Raw genomic sequence first — 18,281 nt, forward strand, 5'->3', positions numbered from 1 at the left:
GAAATGCCTCCGACTGCTTGGACCCCCATTCGAAGTTGTCTCTGCCCATCAAGGCTTGAAAGAAGGGTAGGCTGTGTTCTGCTGATTTTGAGATGAATCTGTTGAGCGCTGCTATTCTTCCCGTTAGCTTTTGTACTTCCTTCTTGTTTTTGGGCTCTGCCATTGCCATTATCGCTCTGGTTTTGTCCGGGTTCGCTTTGATGCCTTCGCTGCTTATGATATAACCGAGCATCTTCCCTTTTGTGACTCTGAATATACATTTCTCTGGGTTGAGGCGGAGGCCAGCTGTCCTGAGGTTGGCGAAGGTCTCCTGTAAGTCAGAGACATGATCATCCTTGTTCTTGCTCATGACCACTATGTCATCGACATAGGCTATGATGTTTCTATCTAGCTGTGATCCCAAAACCTCCTTTGTCATTCTGGCAAAGGTTGCTCCGGCATTCTTGAGTCCCTCCGGCATTCTGGTGTAGCAGTATGTCCCGAATGGGGAGGTGAAACTTGTCTTGTCTTCGTCTTCTTTTTTCATCCAGATTTGGTGATACCCAGAGAAACAGTCAAGGAGAGAGAACCTCTGGCATCTGGCTGCCTTGTTGACGGAGGCATCTATTCTTGGCAATGGGAAAGGGTCTTTCTTGCAAGCTTTATTCAGATCTGTGAAATCTATGCACATTCTCATTTTGCCATTTTTCTTTGGTACCAAGACTATGTTTGCAAGCCATTCTGAATACTTGACTTCCCTGATCACTTTTGCATCTAGCAGTCTTTGCACCTCCGCCTTTGCTGCTAGGATTCTGTCCTCCGACATTTTTCTCTGTTTCTGCTTTCTTGGTCTTATGTTTTCGTTGATATCCAGTTCGTGCTGTATGATGTCCCTGTTGACTCCTTGGAGGTCGGAGGCTGACCAGGCGAAGATGTCCTTGTTTTTGACTAGGGTTGCCATGAGCTCTTCCTCTTCTACCTTGCACAATTTTGAACTGATTGTTACTTTTCTGTCCGATAACTCTTTTTCTAGAGGGATCAGCTTTGTCTCTTCTTGACCTGCCATATCTGTTTCTCCTTTGGGCATGTCCGGAGGCTCTAGTTCTTTGTTCACCGACTCGACTGCATTGATGTTTCTTTGGGCTCTGTAGATAGCTTTCTCTATGTTTCTTGCTTCTTTCTGGCTGCCTCAGACTGTGATAATATCATGGAGTGCTGGTATTTTCATGCATAGGTAGGCCATATGCAGGGCTACATTGAATTTGGTTGTAAATCCTCTGCCCAAGATGGCATTGTATGGGTAATACAGATCGACGACGTCGAAGGTTATGTACTTGGTTCTGGCATTCGCTTGGGTTCCGAACAACATTGGGAGTGAGATTTTTCCTAATGCTTGTATCTACTTGCCTCCGAATCCTATTAAAGGGGATTTGGAGGGTTGTAGTTGATTTCTACTGAGCTTCATTTGGTCGAATGTATTTGCGAAGATGATATCTGCTAAACTACCCGTGTCGACCAGTATTCTACTTATCTCCCATGCTGCTATGTTTGTCTTGATCACCATTGCGTCTGCGTGAGGGTAGCTCTCTAGCTGGAGATCTTCTTCTGTGAAGGTGATTGGGACTCTGGACCAATGTGTGTGTTTCGCCGGGCCTTGGACTGCTACATTGTTTACCAGGCGGAGGTGATCTTTTTTTTTGCTTTTTCGTTTGAAACTCCATTGATGATCCTCCGGCGATTGGCAATATCATGCCTATTGTTGGTAGTGCTCCATGAGGGTTGACTTGGTTTTCTAGGTTTGGCTCATTTTTTGGTGCTGGGGGTTGGTTGTGTGGTGGTGGCGGAGGCAGTTGCTGCATGTGGTGCTGTGGCTGCGGAGGCTTGAACCTTATTCGGTTTTGCTCCGGTGGGTTTGTTTCGAGGTAGGTTATATGGGGAGATTTTGGGTTTATGTAGGTCAGGCTTGCCTCCGACCTGTAGTTGCCCGCCGGAGGCTGCTGCGAAGGTGATGACCGCCATGCTAGTAGGAAGTTTGGGTAATAGGCAGAGGCCAGTGTGGAGGGATGTATTTGGGTTGCGTTTAGCGCTGGGTACATTGGGCAGTACTGCTAGTGGCCAGTTGTGTATGTGGTGTTGACCTCTCTTGCGCTCTACTATGTCGAAGGTTGGGCAGTCTACTTGTTCTTCATCCTTTCTTGTGTTTCTTTTGTCTCCGGACAATCTTTGGTGCTGTGCCCTACGTTTTCGCCGTGAAAGACGCAATATGGCTTGCGTTGTTTCTGGCTTTGGTTTCTATTCCAGTTTTTCCTTGGTAACCCTGCTGACCTTGGTTCCTTGTCTGGGTCTCTGGCCGTGTTGGTGCTTGTCGACAAAATATGGTCGGCAGTCTACCTAGGGGTATGCCCAAGGTAGTAGATTGTCGGCAGACAGATGCGCAAGCCACAAACAAGACGATGACGTAAGACAGACATGAGGTTTTATCCAGGTTCGGCCGCTAAGAAGGCGTAATACCTACGTCCTGCGTCTGATTTGTATTGCTGTATGTCAATGAGAGATGTTTTTAGAGGGGTCCCCTGCTCACCTTATATAGTCCGGGGGGTAGGGTTACAGATCTAGAAACTAATCCTAGCCAGTTACAATTGCCATATGTGGCCGGATAAGGATTCCTATTCTAACCGACCAGGATCTTGATTGATCGCCAAATCCGCCTTGACTCCTTGCGCGGGACTCCGATCAGGTTAACCGGGCTGCACATCGTCTTTTGGTGGACCGGACCCACCGATCTGGACCGGCCCAAGCATAGCCATAAGGGTATAGGGGTTAATACCCCCACAGCTAGTCCCCGAGCACCATGCATTATGCTGTGACACGCCATTTTAACCTTCTCCAACAAGTAAGGCTTGAGTCCTTGACGTCTCTGACCACCGTTGTCACCAAAGAAGTAGGTTGTCCGAATAATATATGGTGCTCTTAAGAAAAAAGAAAAAGATTTCCGTCCTGGGAAGTGTGCCCACTTGTATTTCTGAACAGAAATGTAAGTGCGTCTTGGAGCGTAGCATCCTTGATCATCAGAGGCATAGGGGTCGAAAAACAAACACATTCACCACAAGGTGAAGTGTGCCCACTTAGTCCCCGAGCCTGGTAGTAGGTGACGTAGGCACGTGGTGCCATGGTCTGAAAAGAATTCCCAATTAAGTTGAGAACCCAATTGTCGAACAAGCAATACGAGATGCACCGGCAGGTGCATCGTACCGATGTAGTCCCCGAGCTTGCTAGAAGGTAAAGTATGAGCCTTGTAGCAAGGTCTAAATAAATGTCTCTCAACTGTATGTGAGTACAAATCACATGTAGCCGAGAAGAACGATCTCCGAGCAGTGGTTAGGACAGTCCCCGAGCATGTTAGTAATCCTTACAATCAGTCAAAGCATAAGGGTCGATTAAACAAACACATTCACCGCAAGGTGAAGTGTGCCCACTTAGTCCCCGAGCCTGGTAGTAGGTGACGCAGGCACGTGGTGCTAGGGTCTAAAAAAGAATTTCCATTAAAGTTAAGAATCCAATCGTTGTACAGGCAATACGAGATGCACCGGCAGGTGCATCGTACCAATGTAGTCCCCGAGCTTGCTAGAAGGCGAAGTATGAGCCTTGAAGCAAGGTCTAAATAAATGTCTCTCAACTGTATGTGAGTACAAATCACATGTAGCCGAGGAGAACCATTCTCCGAGCAGTGGTCGGTACAGTCCCCGAGCACATAAGTTGTCGGAGCAGTCCCCGAGCACGGCAGTGGTTGGAGCAATCCCCGAGCACGGTAGTGGTCTGGGCAGTCCACGAGCACGGCAATGGTCTGGGTAGTCCCCGAGCACGACAGTGGTATGGGCAATCCCTGAGCACGGCAGTGGTCTGGGCAGTCCCCGAGCACGGCAGTGGTCTGGGCACTCCCCGAGCATTGTAGTAGTCTGATCTATCCTTGAGCACAAAACATGAAGCGAAAATACAAACGCCACTTGTAATATTATTTGATGTATTTATTTATCTCCTTTCTCTGTCAAGTCTAGTCTGACACGTTTGGTCAAAAAAGCAGACGGGTATAGTACGTCACTCTGTCTTCTTGCTCTTTTCTGGCAAACAGTCGCGTGGCACCTGTATGGAGGTGCGTCAGTGTGGGCCCTCTATCAACGAAGAGGCGCGTACACTGGTAACGAAGGGGCGCATTTATTGGCGTAGATCTCGAGGTTGTGTGAACAACCGTCTGCGGTGCGTGCGCATATCTCCCAAGAATCTCGGGCGGACGAAACGACGGAGCTCTTTGTTATTTATAATATAGATCTGGTAAGTTACTTTTACCGATCCCCATTGTCATTCGCCGCCGCAACCTTCTTCTTCCTCTTGCCGAACCCTATTCCTCCAAAAATCATCACCAATCCCCTCGCCACCGCATCCACCCCCTTAGTAAGGACAGACTAATGGCGAAGAGGGACGCCCAGAAGAAAGGTGGAGTCATGGCGAAGGAGTGGTGGAAGTCAAGGAGCAATGAGCAGACCATCGAAGACCTCGTCGCCATGGGAGTGCTCCACAATAAGGCACTCATGCGATGGCGTGCGCCGGAAGGAGAAAGCTTCCCCGATCCACAACCAGGTGAGATTGTGGTTTTCGAGGATTTCTTCAAGCGGGGTTTTGGGTTCCAGTGCACCCTTTCCTTCAGGGTCTCGGCTTGTATTACGAGATTGGGATTTGCAATCTGCATCCCAACTCAATTCTTCTTGTCTCCACCTTCATCCATCTCTGTGAGGCCTATGGTGGCTTCCAGCCCCATTTCGACCTCTTTCGCCACTTGTTCTGTCTGCGGAAGAAAGGGAGTGGCGGCTCGAAGATAGCCGGAGGCGTCTACCTCAATCTACGTGACAGTATGAAGGCCCAGTATCTACACTACCCCTGGAACACCTCGCTGGACGAATGGTACAAGAAGTGGTTCTACATCCGCGAAGAGCCGAACACAATCACCCTATGCGACGTGAGGTTGATTCCAGAGAAGAAGAACAGCTGGTCGGAGAAGCCTGAGAACTTGGAGTAGATCGCAGAACTGCTCGGGATGATCCCGTGGGGAAAGCTGGATGGTCCAAGCATGGTCGGGAACTTCATCAGCCGAAGGATCCAGCCCTGCCAGAAGAGGGTACATCCTAGCTTCGAGTACCAGGGGAGCGCAGATCCAACGAGGACCAGGAAAGAGGCGCTCGACAAGATAGAAGTCAAGGCCAGGATTGGGGAGCTATTCAACCTGGCCGATCCCAATTATGTCAGGTTAAACAACATCGAGCACGCCTTCAAGCTGGCCCGACCTCCCCCAAAGGTAAATGATGCTTCCTTGTAACTATAGAATCATGTTGTAACAAGAAATTGACTGTTGTCTCCTTTATGTTTCTCAGAGTAATGGTCATGACCGGGCAGCAGTGTTCGTGTCTCCGCCCCCTGGAGTCGATTGGCCGCAAGTTGCCGGCCCAGCCACCCAGACCAGCGCTAGGACCGAAGACGTCTATTGGGCAGCACTCGAGGTTGTGGAGGATGCATCGACCAGAGCTGCTGGCAAGCGGTCGGCTGCCAACAAACAACGCCAAGCCATCTTCCCCCTGTCAGACGACGAAGTAGAGGATGAGGACATCTTCCGGCTCGTCCCTCGAAAGAGGAGGAGACAGATGGGGTCGACGGAGTAGGGTGGCTCCTCTATGCCAGCAGTGATTGCATCACCGACCACTGCAACACAGAGGACAAGCGAGGGAAGTGTCGAGCATCAAACCCCGGCGCCAGTATCGGTCATCGGAAAAGACCCGGTGGAACTCGCTGAGCACGTGGAGCAGGCGCGATCTAAGAGATGCTCCTTCGCCACATCATTCCATGCCTCCAAGCTGTAAGTATCTGTAACTTTGATATAAGCTTATAATTTGTATTGAATATTATTGTCTTCTAAACTTTTCCCTGGTGTATCAGGTCGGCGTCCACCGAAAATCCCAACCAGCTAGCCGGATGCGGCATGGCTTCGCCAGTGCTGGCGGAAAAAGCTGCTCAGCGGCCAGTTGTGGAGGAACCTGAAGAAGAAATTCCACCGGAGCCTCAGCAGACGGGCGACCAGACGTCAGTCCCTGAGCAGCTGGTCGAGAAGACAGCCGAGCAAAGTACAAGTGCTTCGAGCACAAACCCTGCTGAAGCAGGTACCCTGGCGCCAAGGGAACCAGTCCAAGCCGAGGAGCAGCAACCGGGGTTGGCACAGAGCACGCTAGCCGATGCTACGGCTCGTGGGAAAGCCATGGTGGTTGCGGTGACTGCAGACTCCAGACCGGTGCCGCCCCTTGAACAAGAGGCCGAAGAGGACGAAGTAGAAGAAATCTTGGGCCGTCCCCAAGATAAACGACAACATGTATATGTGTCGCGCTGGCGGAACGACGAGTGGGTTATGCACGAAGAAATCCCAGAGGTCGAAGAGACCCTAAGAGTCGAACGGGCGGCAAAGCGTCTGGTGACAGAAGTCCAGGTATGTTTGGCTTGACCACTTGACCTTGTTACGTAGTCGATCTGTCTAACTTAGCTTGTTTATATGCAGGACTTGATGAAGACCGCGAAGTACCGAAAGAGGTGCTTCGACCAGATTGAGGGAATCACGGCGAATAATAAAGAACTAGCGGCCGAGGTGGAACACTTGCGCCGCCAACTTGAAACCGCTGACCAGGAGAGGGCAGAGCTAGAGGCACAGAACCAGAACCTAGTCGGCCAGCTTAATAACAAAGAGCGGGAAAAAATAAGTAAGTTGTCATTTTATCACAGCAGGTGTGTAACACGTGTTGTTGCGTTGTTGGTAGTGACAGCTGTAATGCAGGCTTAGAAGCTGAAGTAACCCGCCTCCAAGAGGGGAATAGCCACGTGACTGCAGAGTGTGGTCGTCTAAAGGAGGACAACGAGAAACTGGCACGCACCCAGTCTCAACTCCAGGACCACACCACCAAAATGAAGGAGGAACTAAAAAGTAAGTATTCCAGACCACCTTTCTCATTCTATCGCCCGCCTTGTCTTGTCGTGCCATTACATTTGATGTCTTGTACGGTGTTCAGTTTTAAAAGTCAATGCCAAGAGGCATCTAGAAGCCGTGATCAAAGAGCGTGACGGCTGGAAAGCAAGATGCCTCGAGGCCACCGAGGACCGGGACACATGGAAGAACCGGTGCCAGGAAGTGGCCACTGGCATTGTGCCCGTCCTCGACCTTATTGACCCGGCGCTCATAGAGGAAGAGCCAAGGACGCCCTAGCTTGGACTGATCGAGAGATGCAGACAAGCATGGGGATGGTTCCAAGAGTTCATGAAGGAGGCGGGTGAGTACATGGGTGCCCATGTGCTAAGCATGGTGCGTGCCCACTACCCCCTGATCGATCTCAAGCGCCTAGAAGCTGGATACCCGAAGGAGGTAGATCCAGACAAGGCGGAGGAGCTTCGGATGGCCCAGCTAGACCTGTCGTCAAAGATAATTGGCGACATTAACCTATATGGAGGTGGGATAGCACCTGTACAGGGAACGCCATCGACAAGTCAGCTAAAAACGCCATCAGTTGCAAGCCAACCGACGAAGCCTGCGGTCTCGACCAGCCAGGCATCGGCGGGGCCATCCCCTTCAGCTCGACCAGCACGAGAATCCTCAAGACCCGAGTAGGGTATCGGAAGCAGCGAGCAGCAGTGCCGCGCGCCCCGACCAGCCAATGTAATAGGCTTAGAGCTGTAGAAGGGGGGAATAGTTGTGTTATTGTAAACTTGGGCCTCTTCAAGCAAGCTTGTAATAACATAACTGTATATCATTATAAGCTTGTTTGCCTTGTATAAAATGTTTTTAAGCTTGAAACTTATGCTGGTGTAACTAAGTGAGAACATGTTAACGTTCTGTTTAGTTGTACCATTTTGGTCGACACATCATCTCGAAAAGTTTGTGCGGTCCTAGTTTGCCATGTGGTCGGAGTGTGAGGTTCATGACCTGCGCACACGTAGACGTAGACAAGTCAAACCAAGGGGGACCTACCGATCACCCATAACGTAGAGAGCAGATCCCATGCACGTGTTGGGAGGAACCGGAGACAGGGCCTGTTCCGAAAACCATAGAAGGAGTGGTGGTCGGCTTTTACTGGCTAAGTTAGAATAACCATAAAATTCGAAGTGACGCATTAGAGTGGTCGGAGAAATCATAATAACTTTATTGAAGTAAATCGAAAGTATAAGAGGGGTACATATCTTAGTAGTTAAGCATAGAAACGTCTAAGCTTGTCGATGTGCCACGAGTTTGTTATGTCAGTACCGTCTAGGTGAGCTAACCTATAAGACGTTGGTCGTGTGACCTCCTTGATCATGAAAGGACCCTCCCATGGGGTTGAGAGTTTATGGACACCAGCATGGTTCGTCTTCCACTTCAGGACTAGGTCCCCGACCATGAAGAACCGCTCTTTAACGTTCTTGTTGTAATACCTACGCAAAATAGCTAGGTATTTGGCCGTACGTACACAAGAATCGAGCCGTTTCTCTTCTGCGCTGTTCACTTCTAGTTCCTGTACTTCATTGACCCTTCCTTCGTTGAAGTTCTCTACCCGTGCTAATCTGAAAGCTATATCTGCTGGAAGGACTGCCTCAGCGCCGTAAACCATAAAGTACGGTGAGACGCCGGTGTTACGACTAGGCTGAGTTCTGAGTCCCCAGACCACGGCTGGTAACTCTTTGAGCCATCTTCCAGGAGCTTTGTCATTTTCTCTATACATCCTCTTCTTCAATGCGTCCAAGATCATGCCATTTGCCCGCTCGACTTGTCCATTAGCTCTAGGGTGCGCCACCGAGACGTATTTTACCACTATGCTCCTTTCATCGCAGAAGTCCCAAAAAGCGTTCCCGGTGAACTGAGTACCTAGATCAGTGATGATGCTATTGGGTATGCCGAAACGGTGGATGACCTGGTCGAGGAACGTGACAGCCTTCTCTGAGGATGCCTGTACCAAAGGCATGTATTCTATCCACTTAGAAAATTTGTCGATCAGCACAAAGACACATGTAAATTTCCCAGGAGCCGGCTTGAAGGGCCCGATCATATCCAGTCCCTAGCATGCAAACGGCCAAGAGGCTGGTATTGTCTAGATCTCATGTGCTGGTATGTGGATTCTCTTGGCAAAGAACTGACAACCCTCACAGTGGCGGACTAGCTTTTCTACGTCGGCTACTGCTGACGGCCAATAGAACCCTGCTCGGAAAGCCTTGCTGACCAGTGTTCTTGAGGCCACGTGGTTGCTGCAGGAGCCAGAGTGGATTTGGTCTAGGAGATGTTCGCCTTCTTCCTGGGTTATACACTTCATTAAGATTTCCTCCTTTGCGTTTTTGCGCCATAACTTGCCATCGATGAGTAGATATTGCTTACTGCGACGTATCAGGCGCTCATTTTTTGTCCGATCAGTATAGCCACTGCCATCTATTAAGTACTTGATGAAAGGTATTCTCCAGTCGGGCTCACGAGTGGTTGGAGGCGGCTCAATGGTGCTCGACGCCGGAACCGTAGCCACCAATTGCTGGTCTGGAGGCTTGTCTGCCGTGGAATCTCCCTCTTCGATGGAGGGCGTGAGCAGGTCTTGGACGAATACGCCATGTGGGATTTTGGCTCTAGATGATCCTAACTTTGACAGTGCATCCGCTGCTTGATTCTTGTCCCGGACCACGTGTATGTACTCGATGCCATAGAACCTGCCTTCCAGCTTTCTGATCAATTTGCAGTATGCGTCCATCTTCTCGCTGGTTGTGTCCCAGTCCTTGTTGAGTTGGTTGATGACTAGAGCAGAGTCTCCGTAGACGTAGAGACATTTAACGCCCAGCTCAACCGCAATGCGCAAACCATGTAGGCATGCTTCGTACTCGGCGGCATTATTAGATGCTGGGAAATAAATCCTGAGGACGTAACGGAGCTGCTCCTTGGATGGTGACATGAAAAGGACTCCTGCTCCCACACCGTCGATGTTGAGAGAGCCGTCGAAGTACATTGTCCAATACTCATCGGTTTCGGTAGAGGCAGGCGTGCTTAAGTCTGTCCACTCGACGATAAAATCGACAAGTGCCTGAGACTTGATTGTAGTGCGGCTTGCAAACTCTAAGGAAAAGGGGCATAGTTCCATTGCCCATTTGACGATGCGCCCGTTCGCATCCTTGTTGCTAATGATGTCTCGCAGAGGGTACTCAATCATGACCACCACACGATATCCGTCGAAGTAGTGTTTCAACTTTCAGGATGTTATCAGTATGGCGTAGATCAACTTCTGAATCTGCGGGTACCTGGTCTTGGACTCATTGAGTACCTCACTAATGAAATAGATTGGTCGCTGTACCTTGTAGACGTGGCTGGGCTCGTCTCGCTCGACCACCATGGCTGTGGAGACTACTCGATTAGTAGCCGCAATGTAAAGCAGCAGTGTTTCGTCTTCTCTTGGAGCAGTGAGGACTGGAGGTGACATAAGGTATTGTTTCAGCTGTGTGAAGGCAGCGTCTGCTTCCTCCGACCACTCAAATTTTTCGGATGCTTTGAGTAGTTTGAAGAACGGTAATCCTTTTTCGCCTAATCTTGATATGAAACGGCTGAGGGCGGCCATGCACCCGGTGAGCTTCTGAACATCCTTCACCTTCTTGGGTGGCTTCATGTCCAAGACAGCTTTGACTTTCTCTGGGTTAGGGCGTATGCCATCGTGACTGACGACGTTGCCAAGTAGTATGCCAGAGGGAACACCAAAGATGCACTTCTTTGGGTTTAATTTCCACTGGAATGTGTTAAGGGCTGCAAAGGTGCATTCCAGGTTGTCAACAAGGGTATGTGCTTCCTTGGTTTTGACGACTATATCATCAACATAAGCCTCAACGAGGTCGTCTTTTATCTCTTCTTTGAGGCAGGCTTGTATAGCGCGTTGGTAGGTAGCCCCGGCGTTCTTAAGCCCGAACGACATAGTCGTGTAGCAGTAGGCGCCGAAAGGCATGATAAAAGATGTCTTGATCTGGTCATCCTTTTTTAGAGCGATCTGGTGATAACCAGAGTAGCAATCGAGAAAGGAAAGGAGCTCGCAACCGGCGGTTGAATCTATGACCTCGTCTATGCGAGGTAAGCCAAAGGGGTCCTTAGGGCAGTGTTTGTTGAGATCAGTGTAATCAATGCACATTCTCCATTCATTATTCTTTTTGCATACAAGAACCGGGTTGGCTAACCACTCCGGATGATACACTTCTTTGATAAATCCGGCTGCCAAAAGCAGTGTAACTTCTACCCTAATCGCCTCCTTTTTGTCGCGAGCGAACCGTCGTAGCTTCTGCTTGATAGGTTTGGCCTTGCCGTTGACATTCAAGGAGTGCTCGATCAAATTCCGAGGTACACCGGACATGTCAGCAGGTTTCCATGCAAAAACATCCACGTTGCTCCTCAGGAACCTGACGAGCGCGTCTTCCTATTTGGGATCCAAGTTGGCCCCGATAAGGGCCGTTCTGCTGGGATCGCCGTCGACCAGCTATATCACCTTGTGCTCCTTGAACTTGATGTTCTTGCGTGGAGCCTCGAGCTCTAGGATCTCCAGGTGGTCGGCCGAGGTCTTCTTAGCGTCGAGCATGGTTTCGGCCATGCGAATAGAGAGGTCATGAGCCTCTGCTATTTTGAAACTGTCGTCCTCACAGGTATAAGCTGCGTACACATTGCCTCGGAGGGTTAGGACTCCTTTTTCGGTAGGCATGTTGAGCACCAGATACCTGTAATGAGGTATGGCCATGAACTTGGTGAGCGACGGTCGACCAAGAATAGCATGGTAGGTGCCGTCGAAGTCAGCGACCACAAAGTTGACGTAGTCGGTGCGGAAGTGGTCTGGGGTTCCAAACTGCACAGGTAGCGTGATTTGCCCGAGAGGTGTAGAGCTCTGTCCGGGGAGAACACCCCAGAACTGTGCCTCGTATGGCTTGAGATCCGCCTGAGCTATCTTCAGGGCGAGCAGACTGTTCTTGAACAGTATATCGATGGAGCTACCACCATCGATCAGTACTCTGTCGAACTAGACCTTATTGATACAAGGATCGAGGACCAGGGGAAAACGTCCTGGCTCAGGTATTGCAGCCCATTGGTCCTTTCTGCTGAAAGAGATTTCGCGGTGAGACCACGGAGGGAGTTATGGATCGGCGAGGAGGTTGTCGGCGTTGGCCACGTTCAAGCAAGCACGGGCGAGCAGCTTGCGTTCCCGCTTGGTCTCGATGGACACTTTGCCTCCGATGATGGTGTGCACGCGATCGGTTGGCTTGACGTACTTGTGACGAGGGTCTGCATTGTCGTCGTCGTTATCCTCGTTGCGGTGTTCCCCTGCGTCGTTAGGCTTGTCGGATGTATCCGGAGCCTGTTGACGCGTATAGATAGACTTGAGAATGCGGCAATTCTCCATGGTATGGTTTGACTTAGCATGGAGCTAGCAGGGCCCTTTCAATGCTTTGGCGTAGTCATCTTCGTAATTACGACGTCCGCCACCCTTTTTAACGGTATTGACCTCGCCGTCGTCTTCCCGAGCACGCTTGCTCCTGTAATCGTCACGGCGGCTACGCCGCTGAATACGTTGGTCGCGGTGGTCGCGGGAGTCGTTGCGCTGGTTGCGGTGGTCAAAATTGTCGTTCTGACCACGGTTGCCGCGGTATTCGTCGTGGTGTGGGGGGTGGTCGGAGCGTGGAACCCTTGCTGCTTCTTCAATAATTATCTTTTTAGCATCATCGGCGTCCGCATATTTCTTAGCGGTGGCCAGGAGCGCTGTGACCGATTCAGGTCTCTTCCAGAGGAGCTTGTCTCTTAGGGCGTCGTGGAAGCGGAGGCTAGTGATGAAAGCCTCGATTGCCTCATTGTCAGAGATTGATGGGACCTTGATGCGCATCTCCGAGAAACGCCAGACGTACTCACGCAGTGGCTCATCATTCCGATCTCGGATCCGTTGCAGATCGTACTTGTTGCCCGGTTGTTCACAAGTAGCGATGAAATTGTCGATGAAGGCTTGCCTGAGCTCCTACCAAGAATCAAAGTAGTTCACCGGCAAGCTGACCAGCCATTGGTGACCTGCATGGCCAATAGCGACTGGGAAGTAGTTAGACATGACGTGCTCGTCAGCCATGGCTGATCTGCACGTAGTTTCATAGAGCATGACCCATAATTCGAGGTTTTCCTTGCCGTCGTACTTTTGAAGTTTCTCGAGCTTGAAATTCTTGGGCCATATGACTTGGCGAAGGTGTGGAGTAAATTGCTTCAAACCTGGCGGGCCGTGGGTAGTGTCATACTCCATACGGTGATAGCTTTCATAGGATGCTCGATCGTCGGCTCTCTGGTTGATGCGAGCGCGTAGATCGCGTCCACCGAGGTAATGGTGGAGATCGTTATTGCCATCACGGCGATCTTGATTGCCATCTGGATTAGCCCTACGACCGTGGTTATCGCGGCGATTGTCACGGTTGTCTCAGCGATTATCGTCCCGGACGTTGCGGCGATTGTCCTCCCGACGGCGGTGGTCATCCTGACCACCATCATGGCCACCGTTTCCGCCTTGACAGTTGTCTGATGGGTCATTGTTGCGTGAGCCACGTTGGTTGAGTAGCTGTGAGCAACTTGGGTGCTGGCGGCTGTGGCTTGACTCGACTAAGACGGATGGAGCCCGGACTTGATTTACAATCTCTGCGGTTTGGGCCATGGCAGCCGTCAGATAGGCTTGTATTTCATCGCGAACCGCTTGGGTTTCCGGGGTGTTGGGTAGCCGTTGCATTGTCGCCATAGCGACGGCTACGTTGGCACTAGGAGTCCTGAAGACCCGTTTGTCCCCCACCCTGTCGAAAGCATCGTTGAGGTCGCGTGGCTAGACCCTTATGCGTCGTGCCTCCTGGTCTGCTTTGGCTTCGATTTGTCGGCGATTAAATCGGTCAATATTGCGTGCTTCGCGTGTAGTCCTTTCTTGCTCTGTTTTGCCAACTGCTGGCGGTTTGTCATTGCTGACAACATGGATCAAATCCCCTCCTCTTGGCGGGAAAGACGGGAATTGAGAAAACCCCGGGGCGTGGTCTGGCAGATCTAGATCGTACTTGACGCCGTCGTCTTTGTGATGCTGAAGCTCAGTGTGGATAGATGCATTAGATGCGATGCCAGACGAGGAGCTGGAGTCGCCCTCTTGGACTGTGTGGACGGATCCTTCTTGATAATCTTCAATCCGGATCATGTTGACGAAGTTGCGTGGCTTCGGCCGAGGTCGGTGTATAAAACACAGATCCAAGCGACGTTGTAAGTTACACGCGTAGCTGGAGGCAGCGTTTCACAGGCCGTAGGGCTGGACCTAGTGGTTCTCCGTCGGGGCTTCATACTCGGAGAGCCGGAGACCCATCGCGGAGGCTGGCCGGCGACGAGCAGAACGCCCTTTAGGAGTAGATATGACCACAAGATCTATACCAAGTTGTGCAGGATGACTGGTTCGAGCTCGTCGGGTAGATCTGTTGTGGGGAGCGGTTACATGATCATTAGGTTGACTTTGAATCGTACTTACCAGAGCTAGGGTTTCATCGAGTTTGGTGCCGACCCGATCGATGGAGTCGAGCAGGTCGGTGTTGTCGATCTGCTTCCCTTTGTAGCGGGGAAGCGGATGACGAGTTATCGGCGTGGCTGAAGATGATGCAGGCGTGGTCGGAGCCAGATGTACCGTGGTCGGAGCCAGATCCATCGTGGTCGGGGCCGTATCCATCGTGGTTGGAGCCGTAGCCGATGCAGGTGAAGCAGTGGTCAGCGCAGACTGAATCCACGCCTCCTCCGTGGTCATGGTGATGAAGTCGTTGGAGCTGGTGGTCCAGGTGATCTAGCCGACGGTGAACGTGAGGCCGTTCGGCATAGCCTTGGAGCCGAAGATGATGACCATCTTGTTTGCTTGGAGAGTAGTACGCACACCCCCTACCTGGCGCGCCACTGTCGATGAAATATGGTCGGCAGTCTACCTAGGGGTATGCCCAAGGTAGTAGATTGTCGGCAGACAGATGCGCAAGCCACAAACAAGACGGTGACGCAAGACAGACACGAGGTTTTATCCAGGTTTGGCCGCCAAGAAGGCGTAATACCTACGTCCTGCGTCTGATTTGTATTGCTGTATGTCAATGAGAGATGTTTTTTAGAGGGGTCCCCTGCCCGCCTTATATAGTCCGGGGGGCAGGGTTACAGATCTGGAAACTAATCCTAGCCAGTTACAATTGCCATATGTGGCCGGATAAGGATTCCTATTCTAACCGACTAGGATCTTGATTGATCGCCAAATCTGCCTTGACTCCTTGCGCGGGACTCTGATCAGGTTAACCGGGCCACACGTCGTCTTTTGGTGGACCGGACCCACCAATCCGGACCGGCCCAAGCATAGCCATAAGGGTATAGGGGTTAATACCCCCACATCGCTGCCTGTTGCCCTTGCTCGGGGTGGGGTTGACCCTCGATACTGAGCACTTGCCCCTGGCCTGGCTTCTGATTTGATACATTCTGGTTTGTATAGGTTTTTTGGGAATTTTTGCTGCTGTTTTGTTGTCTGTTTTGACCTTGCTCCTCCAGCCTCTTGCGTAGGTCATTGTCTGATCTGCAGTACTTCTCAAACTCATCATACAACTGCTGAATGGAGGTTGGTTTCTCTCTTGCTAAGTTTGCTGCGAACGGCCCAATTCGGAGGCCTTTGATCGCTGCTTCAATGGCGATCTCGTCTGGGACATCTGGTGCCTTCGTCTTTAGTTGCATGAATTTCTAGAAGTAGTCATGTAGTGTCTCTCCCTGCATTTGCTTGCACTGAAACAGATCTGTGGAAGTCAGCGACTGTGCTGTTAGCCCTTTGAAGTTTGCCAATATCTTGTCCCAGAGGTTCTCCCAAGAATAGACTGTGCTTGGTTTGAGCATAGAATACCAAGCCAGCGCGTCGCCTTCGGCTGCAATGACAAATGACTTTGCCAAGATGGCATCGTCTCCGCCGGCGGAGGCTACTGCAGCCTCGTAACTCATAATGAACTGATGGGGGTCAGTCTTTCCGTTGAACTTGGGTAGTGTGATTGGCTTGTACGCTGTTGGCCATGGCGACTGTTGTATGCCTTCAGATAGTGGGGACTTGGGATCGATAGGCCTCCGCATCACCTGAGATGGCATCATCGGCTGGCTGATCACTGGCGTAGAACCTTGAAGCATGGCTGCAGTTGGTGTTGCTGCGGAGGCTGGGATTGCAGAGGTTGTCACTGGTACTGCATGCTACATACTTAGCATCTCAGCATGTAGGACTACCAACTGCTGCCTTATTTCTGCTGCTTGTGCTGACGCTTGAATAGCTTGCTGATTAGCTGCAAATGCTGCTGCCATTCTGTCCCTCTCTTGTTGCGCTCTTTGCAACTGTGCTTGCAGCTGTTGCAGTTCTTGCTTGGGTGCTGTTGCTGAGTTTGGTTGGGCCTCCGGATCTTGAATCTCTTGGTCTTGGGGTTCCGGTGGTTGACCCTAGGCATCTGCTCTGGTGTCATCCTCCACTGGCGAGGTTGTATAGGCGCTACGAATGTTGCGCCTAGGCCTTCCTCGCTGACCCGTGGTCACTGCTGCTCTGATGGTGGTCTTTCTTTTCCCTACCATTGTTGGTTTGCCTTGGCTCAACCATGGTGGGTGCCAATGTTGAAACTAGTGGTTTCAATCTGCGTGGCGGAGACCGAGGCCTCCGCCCATCGGACGGTCGGCCTTGGGTGGAGGCTCGGGATACGAACGATAAGGGGGAGAGTGGTGAGTAAGGGAATGACATGGAAAACTATGGTTTCATTAACTCGTTCACCAACCAACCTCCATGGTTACAAGTGTCCCCTATTTATACGACTCAACTACCACATAACAGAATTTATTACAATGCCCCTCAACTGCAACAATACATTCCTGGAATATTCTTCCGCTAGCCTCTTATTCACGGGGCAATCCTGCCATACCGCCTCCAAGTAATGGGCTTCCATGAGCAGTCGGTCCACTGTAGCTTGGTCTTCGGCCCAAAGGCCTGGGTCCCCGGTGCTGGCCTTCATCTCCCGGGACGCGCCGCTGCCTCGGCGGGTCTCCGTCGGACGGTCGGAGACGTTATCCACGGGTCTCCGCCCGGCCATGCGGGGGCCATGGTTCTCGCCGCTGGCCTCCGCGTTCAGGGGCGCGCCGTTGCCTTGGAGAATCTTCGCCGGTCCGGGCGGAGGCATCACCCGCAGGTCTCCGCCCGGCCGCTGGCCTCCGCCTTCAGGGGCGCGCCGTCGCCTTAGAGAGTCTCCGCCGGTCCGGGCGGAGACATCATCCGTAGATCTCCGCCCGGCCGCGTAGGGGCCATGCTGGCGCGCTTGCGCGGACCGCGAGCGCCCGCGCTTGAGTACCTGCGCACACTTAGGCAAGATCGTTTGTTTGATTAGTTTAGAGATAAGGCGGCCTCCACCCGTAATACCGGAGACGTCCGCCTGAGCGGTCGGTGGGATGCGTGCTTGGCCTTGGCAGAGTCCGCGATGAAAAGGAGATTCAGCACCCCTCAAGCATAGCCGGGAAATTTTCTTTAGTCAGCGCTGGGTCTCCACCCTAAGACGGTCGAAGACGCCTTGGCGACACCCCGTTGCCGGGGGCCTTCACCACCCGCCAAAGCCGTGTTACAATAGTTCCTAGAAGTAGTGTTGTAGATTCCGTGAGGTGAGTAGTATTGCGTATAGCAAATTTTTGGACTAGCGAGTACCTTGCTTTAGAATCGGACAACACCTCGCTGACAAAGTAGGCGGGCCTCTGTACTTTGTATACATGGCCGGGTTCTGGTCTTTCAACCATAATCGTCGTGCTAACAACATTAGTAGCCGCGGTGATGTAGAGCAGCAAGTCTTCATTGGGATTTGGCGCTGTGAGGACCGGTGGCTTTTATAAGAAGTCCCTTAACTGTTGCAAGGCTTGATCTGCCTCCTTGGTCCACTAGAATTTATCATGCCGCTTGAGTAATTTGATGGAGGGTAGTCCTCATTCTCCAAGCCTTGAGATGGATCTATTAAGGGCCATCATGCATCCAGTTAGCTTCTGGACGTCCTTGACGCACGATGGGGCATGCATATCGGTGATGGCAGAGATCTTCTTGGGGTTAGCTTCAATCCCTCAGTGACTGATGATGAACCCGAGTAGTTTTCTGGAGGGTGCACCGAAAACGCACTTTGTTGGGTTTAGTTTCCACTAGAATTCTCGCAAGCTTGCGAAGGTTTCTTCCAAATCCGCAATCAAGTCA

The sequence above is a fragment of the Miscanthus floridulus genome, unplaced genomic scaffold (genome assembly GCF_019320115.1).
Source record: "Miscanthus floridulus cultivar M001 unplaced genomic scaffold, ASM1932011v1 fs_908_1_2, whole genome shotgun sequence".
Lineage (NCBI taxonomy): Eukaryota > Viridiplantae > Streptophyta > Magnoliopsida > Poales > Poaceae > Miscanthus > Miscanthus floridulus.